Here is a 7624-nt window from a genome sequence, read left to right as displayed (position 1 = left end):
GAAAGGCATCCTAATGATGGCCTCATGAGCGCATATGGGATATTATTCACTCATCCAATCCAATTGTCTGATTTTCCCCTTCATTTAGAATTACTGAGTTTTAGGGAATGCTGCAATATGCCAGTAATTAGCTGTGTCTATGTTTCTAGGTGAAACTACCGCTACTGCCTCTAGATTCCGGTACCCATGACTCTTCCCCAGTCTTGGTGTGAGACATGGCTGTATCCCACCAGCATGCTGGGACCACCTCAGCTTCTGCTTCCCTCCCATACTCTTACATTCATTGGGAAATTAGGCATGTGGACAGTTCTGAAGGAAGGTATCGACATTGCAGACCCTGGAACCATTTCCAGATGACAGCAAGACAAGTAGTGCAGAAAACACTATGCAGTGGCCTTGCCTTGAAGTTTCTGTGATTGGGGGTTTCCTACTATGCTTACTTGGTGAAACTTGGCACAGCTGAGATCTGCTAAGGCATTCCCTCTGGACGTCATCTCTCCTACAAAAAGTCTGCTCCATGTAATCATCCATCATGATAAATACTGTCTGATAATAAATTCTAAGTCAAGGCCTCAGGTGAGTAAGTGATTGATCTTCCTGTGATAACTCTTGCTCCTTCTTATCAACTTGTCTGAAATGTTTTTTATCATCACTTGTTTCTTTGTGTTCAACATAAAGTTACAAATCCATCCAGACAATAACAATGTTTTTCTATGTCTCTGCAAATGTTTAGCACACCTGTGGGCTCTGCAAGATAGCAAGAACAATAACCACTAAATAGTAGATCCGGCCCTAGAATAGCCTGCAAATGTTAATGCTTAATTAACGTCAGAGTGCAACGTACCCTTTAATTGCACTTCACAGAGTAGAAACAGAAAGAGACCAAAAGGCCAAATGAACAGAAAACAACAGAAAGCAAAGTCCTTCTGAAGAGGAGATTTTGTTCTTCTTCAAAGCCAGAAGTCCAAATTATCTGCAGGGTTTTTTACCATAAATGAAGTGCACTATTATATAATATTCATCTAAAACTAACTCCATATTGCTACTTCACAAGAAAAAGATAAGAGCATGATTCTATCCAACTTTACGTGTGTGGATGTCAGTATTATTTCGAAGTCTACTTCTAACACAGAAGGAAAAGCTGCTAGAATTTTGGCTGGCTTCACAGAATTTGAGCACAATGCAGAAGCTTACTTAAGTGTGGCAGTACTGAACATTGCCACCCTGGCACTTACTGAAGCACAGGGTGTGCTCATTTCCATATCAATGCGACACATGTTTCTCCGAGACAAAGCTGTTTCACACCACTGCAGCTATTTGAACTTTGGAAATAAATGGAAAGGTTTCTGTGCTATTGTTAAAAAACAATGAAACTTATATCCTTTGTGTACAGGATACAGTTAATGAACGCTGTCCTTTGTAGGGCTGTATTAGTGATTTGGGGCAAAAGGAAAGCGTTATAACAGAGCTGTGTTGTGCAGGAAAGACAAGCATCACTTTAAATTCAGAGCACAGAGTTGCACGAGTAATAGTGATGCCTTTCAGATTTAGAAGATTATATTCACTGCAACTTTGTTAGCTTGCTGAATGAGCCTATAGCAAAATCTGGGAATCGACAATAAAGTGAAATTTAAGTGATTTGTCCAAGGTCACAGAGAAACACTGGAAACAACAGTCTGTCTCACTTGTGTGTCTGCTCATGTTTTAACAAGACCAAGTTTCTTCTCCTTACCCCACAGAGAAAGAAATACTTTTCAGACTCTCACAAATCAGTGCTAAAATACATTGTGCCATACAAAACAGTAAGCTGTAGTGTGTTAGGAAGGAAAAACAAAACCTTCAAGAAAAGCTGTATCAAAGGACCAGAAGCTTTGTCATGTCACATTAAAACCCAGGGTACCATTGCATCCAAAAGGGTATTACTGGGAAAGAGCCACCTCCTCCCTGCAATGAAAGCAAGCAAATGATGCAATGATGTAAAACCAAGACCATTTAAAATCACTACTTTTAGCAAAGAGCAAACCAACTATTTTTAAACTTGTAGCTTCCCAGGCAGGAAAAGAACTCATTATTATATGTGAATATGACTCCTCAATCTAAATGCCTGTAATCCCTGCCATAATACTTTTATTTAGATTGAAAAGAAAACATGTAGTCTACTCAGTTAACAATAATTCCTTATTCTCTGCTCCCTGGGTTTTCCTTACAATGTTCTTTTCACAATGATTACAGGGAAGAAAAAAGAAGGCAAGAAAAAAATACCTTATTCAGAAAAAAAAAAGTATCAGAAAGTACATTCAAAGATTACCTGTCAACTTGCCACAAGTTGAATTTTATTTCATCACACAACAGCAAATGAGAACAATTTTTGCTCCCATACTCTTTGAAGAGTAGATGCTTTTAAGAAAACAGAAATAGAAACGGCGCGTGTACCTTTTTGTTCTGCAGCAACAGCAGGATGGAGGGTCTGTAAGCTTACAAAATCGCAGAAGGGTTACTGATGCAAGGAACCTCTCAAAATCATCTAGCCCAGCCTCTGCTTAAAGGCAGGGTCAGCTAGAGCAAGTAGTTCAGGGCTGTGTCCAGTCAGGTTTTAAATATCATCAAGCAACTACCTCTCTGGACAATCTATTCCAGTGTTTGATCACCCTCACAGTAAAAATGTGCTTTCTTATGTTCAGATGGAATTTTCTGTATTTCCATTTGTGCCCTCTGACTTTTCTCCTGTCACTGGGTGCCACTGAGAAAAGCCTGGCTCCAAGGTTTTTGCACACTCCCATCAGGTATTTCTGCACATGGGCAAGGCACCCTTGAACCTTCTCCAGGCTCAACAATTCCAGCTTTCCCAGCTCCTCATTTGCAGATGAGTGTCTGCCTGTACTTGGCACTGGTGAGGTCACATCTCAAGTGCTGCGTTCAGTTCTGTGCCCCTCACTTCAAAAGAGACATTGAGGTGCTGGAGTGTGTCCAGCCAAGGGCAGCAAGGCTCATGAAGGGTCTAGGAAATGAGTCTTATGAGAAGTAGCTGAGGGAGCTGGGTTTGTTCAGTCTCAAGAAGGCTCAAGGGGCACCTCATCGCTCTCTACAACTCCCTGAAAGAAAGTTGTGGTGAAGTGGGGACTGCTCTCAACTACCATGCCTGCAGTGAGAGGAACAGAGTGAACGGCCTTAAAGTAGATTAAGGGGGATTCAGATTAGATACTAGAAAAATTTCTTTCCCTGTTAAAGTAGTCAGACACCGGAGTAGGCTGCCCAGGGAGATGGGGGAGTCACTCTCCCTGGAGGTGTTCAAAAAGTGTCTGGATCTGGTGCTGGGTGATACACTTTAGTGTAGGTGGATGGTAGGACTGGATGATCTTGAAGGTCTCTTCCAGCATTGATGATTCTATAATTCTATTTATTAATGACACATCATTATTAGCAATTGGTGACCATAACTACTTGTGTATTTTAAAGCTGAAGCAAGATATACCCAGCCAGGACAGGGGCAGAAAATGTTAATGGTGAGAATAAAAAGGAAGGAAGAAGGAAGGACACAGTTTTCTAGGCATTTCAATAGCTGCTACTGGACAGAAGCAAATGTTATAACTCGAATTATTTTAAAGTTCACATTTATAGTTCATTCATCTGAAAATTCTGGCCATAGCATCCATGAGTTTCTCTACCCAGATGCAATCCCTGAGAGAAATATTCCTTATAATTCAAAGCAGACCCAGCCTCTGGCAGGCAGAAATTTTTTAACTCCTTAGAGGCTTCTGCTTTCTTACTTAAGGACTCCCATATGAGAGGGAAGCACAACAGGCATACCTGAATAGAAAACCTTTATTTGTAGCGCAGTGAATTACCAGAATAGTTCACAACAGCTGAACTCCACATGTGAACCTGGTATTCCACAAAAAGCCTATCAATTTTTTATATTTTTAATATATAATTTTAATTTATAATTTATTCCATAAATGGACCATTATCATTATACCACATTGGAACCAACTTAGGTGTAACAGGATATTACAGAAAAGGTTAATGACAAGCATCAGAAGATACCACACAGATGTTACCAAGCTGGGAGTAATCAGTTAGGTGCCAAAGGTGTGATCAGTATCCCACACCTGAAGTTGTGGTCAAGAGTCAAGTCTGAAATTCAAAACCTGAGCTAGAAACCATAAAGATCTAGAGCTAATAAAAAATGGAATTTGGGAAAGCCTAGTCCTCTGTGTGCCACTTTAAGCTCTGAATGAGGACTGCAGGCTTCCAGGAGCCTACACTGCACAAGCGAGGTGCCCCACAATGATTTCAAAGGAAACTTGAATGCAGTCAGCCACAAAGCAGTGAATCACAGAGAGTCAGACCAAATCTGCAAAGAGCCAGCCCACAACAGAATCTAAATCCTATCTCCTACATCTCCCCGTGTCCTTTCTGGATATTCGAAATGGGGTATTACTACCTCCCAAGGACAGGAGCTCTCAAAGGATATGTGAAAGAGGTCATGGTTTATTAGGTTTTCAAAAGTCAAGGTCCTTCTGAACATGTGCTGACATCACAGGCACAGGAAGTATTAAAATACAACATCCACACACAGTGATACACTCCCTCTGAAGTGCAGACATTAGAATGACAGGGCAACTACTGAAAGCATTACAAGGATCACAACTTAGGATCTGGATGCCCACATGAAATTCCTGCCAATACGAAATTCCCAGTTTCAGTGCTTATGTCTACTTTCAAAATATCCAGCTGCACATTTCTAAAGTTGTGAAGTTTTTAGGATTTGGAAGGAATTAAAGAATTGCCTTTAGAAGAAGCTCCATCACTTCTAACACCAAAGGCTCTACATCTGAGAAAGAAAATTGGCTGTTTTGTCACAAAACAAATATCCTCCAAGTCACAGATTTCATAGTATCCTAAGAGAGGAAGGTCTAAATCCCACTGGAATATAACGGGATTGAATGCATGCATTCTAAACTACAATGGAATTTAAGTGCCTACATCCAATTGAAATGCAATTAGATTTGAGTACCTAAATCCCATCACCTGATTGAAAGTCTACCCTCAGTGTTTCACAGGATCGTGGGGGCAGGTGGGACTTTGAAAACATATCACATTATGCCTCAACTAGCACAAAAGAAGCTGCATTTAATTCAGTAAGATTATCCCAGCGTTCTCACCTATAGGATTATTTTCTTGGGTTTTATTCTTTTACAACAGAAGGTGGCATTGCTGAACCACTAGTGTTACACAATTAGCAGTTCCTGCATTCTTCTTCCCAGCAGAGAATAGTGCTGGGAAGTTCACAGAGGTTGCATAAAGTTATTTTACGTTAATAGGCTTTCCTGATTCTGCAAGCCCTAGCGCCTAAACAAGGTTAAATTAAGATAGCAAGCAAAAATCATGGGTTTGGCACACAGGATTACAATGGTTGCACAGATTTTGATCAGGCCTATAATATATATACCCACCCACTGGAAAACTAAATAACAAGCAAGTGAAGGCAGAACACACATGACATCTGGTACCAATATGTGCAAAAAAAAAAAGGCCAGCAAATACTTTCCACAGTTTTACACATTCAGCAACTAGTTTTGTCGTCCTTTCGCCTCAACAAAGGCGAATTGCAGGGTATTGCCACAGGGTGGCTCATCTCGCCTGCGATGGGAGTCACAGCCCTCTCTGCTTACACAAGCAGCCCAAGAAAAGCCGCTCTTTCTCCAAGCCGGATTGCCACAGCCGGAGTACACAGGGAAGAACTGCTACAAAGAGAAAACCAGGAGGAGCACAGACCCAATTTAAATTTACCTTAACCCTGCATAGTTTCTCTCCCGCCAGTGAACCAACAGTCATTCCTGATGATTTTGCGGGCGGATAGAACCTTGTGACATAAAAGCAATGAGCCCACATTCCTCAGCAGCCAAAAAATCCCACTGAGTTCCTTGAAACATCCAAATGACCAAAGAAATTCAGCCTCATGCCTTGTTCTATACCTGCTCACTGTGACAAAATAGATCTTGTTCTCTTCAAAGGGCATGGGATAGGACTCCTGTTCCATCAACAGTGGCATTATAAAAACTGACCTTACTATCAACGGAGGGCTATTAAAAATTTTATGCAATAAAAACATATCACAAACTGTTAAGAAAGCAGACTAGCAAACTGAAAAAATGTGCACTTTTAACAATCAAATTATTCTAGATGTGGAAAAAAACTCATTTTTCTTAAAAAGTAGCTTCATATAGGTAGGAAACTTAATCAGTAACTATTTACAGTTAAATAAATTTAAACAGGATATGCAACTAAATTACTGTAATGATCAAACATGACCAACTTCTATAGAAAAAAGTGTTCTGAACAACTGGAAATTAGAATTCTCTTGTTTCTAACTTTTTTTTTCTTTTCTGCTGTTCTGTGTTAAGGAACATTTTTATCTTGAGTGAGATAAAGTTTGAAGTTCATAATAATTATATGCTCAACATATCTGGTTTGGCAGTGCAATTTTCAAAATGTAATTTAATCAATTTCCTCAGATTTAATATGGCATTTTAAAATCTAGTGCTTGTCTCTTCCAAGTACTACATATTTAAAACAGAATTGGATCCAAAAAAGTTCCCATTGCATGGTTTCTGAACTAGTCATTCACAAATGCATTTGAATGTATTAATTCTACTCATGATGAATACGAGCTACCCTGCCAAATCCTGAGAATATTTCTTGAAAGACTAGCATCCAGAAAAACCACTAAGTCCAAAATTAATTCCAGACAATCTAATGTGCTGCTGAAACAATGTGACAGAGCAGGGGAAAAAAACCACCCAGTGCAGAAAAAAATTCCCTAACATCCTAAGAATATAATCCCAACAAACGAATTACACTCCGGTGGTAAAATTAGCCCCCAGGGGAGTATGTATTGACACGGACAGTGCCTCAGGCCTGTAGTGGCCTGCAGCCACAGCCCAGATCACCTTACAGCATAGTTTTGCTACGCTGTTTGTGTGACCGTGCCCTGCAAAAGGTGTCGAGTTTATGATAAACAAGATGCGTTACGCAGCACAAACAAGAGGTGAATATTTTCCAGAGCCGTAAACACAGGAGAGATCTCGGGCAGCGGGTATCACATGTTAAAATTATGTATAAAGAACGTAAAACGCACAAAGAAAATGTACTTTTTAACAGAAATTGTGTTGTGTTCATTTTCTCCAGAGTATCACACTGCTGTTTACATACCCTAAGTCACTATGAGATAGCAAGATACTGATTTATTCCCACCACTCTTTAAGAACAGTGATTTCCACCCCCCATTCCCCAGGAAACTCCCAGATGACTTTTATCCGTGAAATTTCACACGGCGCTCCGCTACCGCTGCGCGGGCACCTCGCCGTACAGCGGGGCTCCGTGGCAGGGCTGCGTAAAACCACGTTAACAGCCTGCACCTCGCAAAGGCCAAAGGCTTTTCTGCGCCCCCAGAACCAGGAAGGCGGAGACTCCCACTTCGCCCGCGCCTTCCTTCCCTGCGCGGAGACGCAGACCACCCCCAGGGGACTAGGCGGCGACGCACAGCACTACAAGCCCCGAAACGCACCGCGCGCTGCGCACCAGAAAGGAAAGGCCGCGTCAGCGGGCGGGGCACGCCGGT

This window comes from Corvus cornix, chromosome 2 (genome assembly GCF_000738735.6).
Source record: "Corvus cornix cornix isolate S_Up_H32 chromosome 2, ASM73873v5, whole genome shotgun sequence".
NCBI classification, from domain to species: domain Eukaryota; kingdom Metazoa; phylum Chordata; class Aves; order Passeriformes; family Corvidae; genus Corvus; species Corvus cornix.
Note: the sequence above shows the minus strand (reverse complement) of the source record.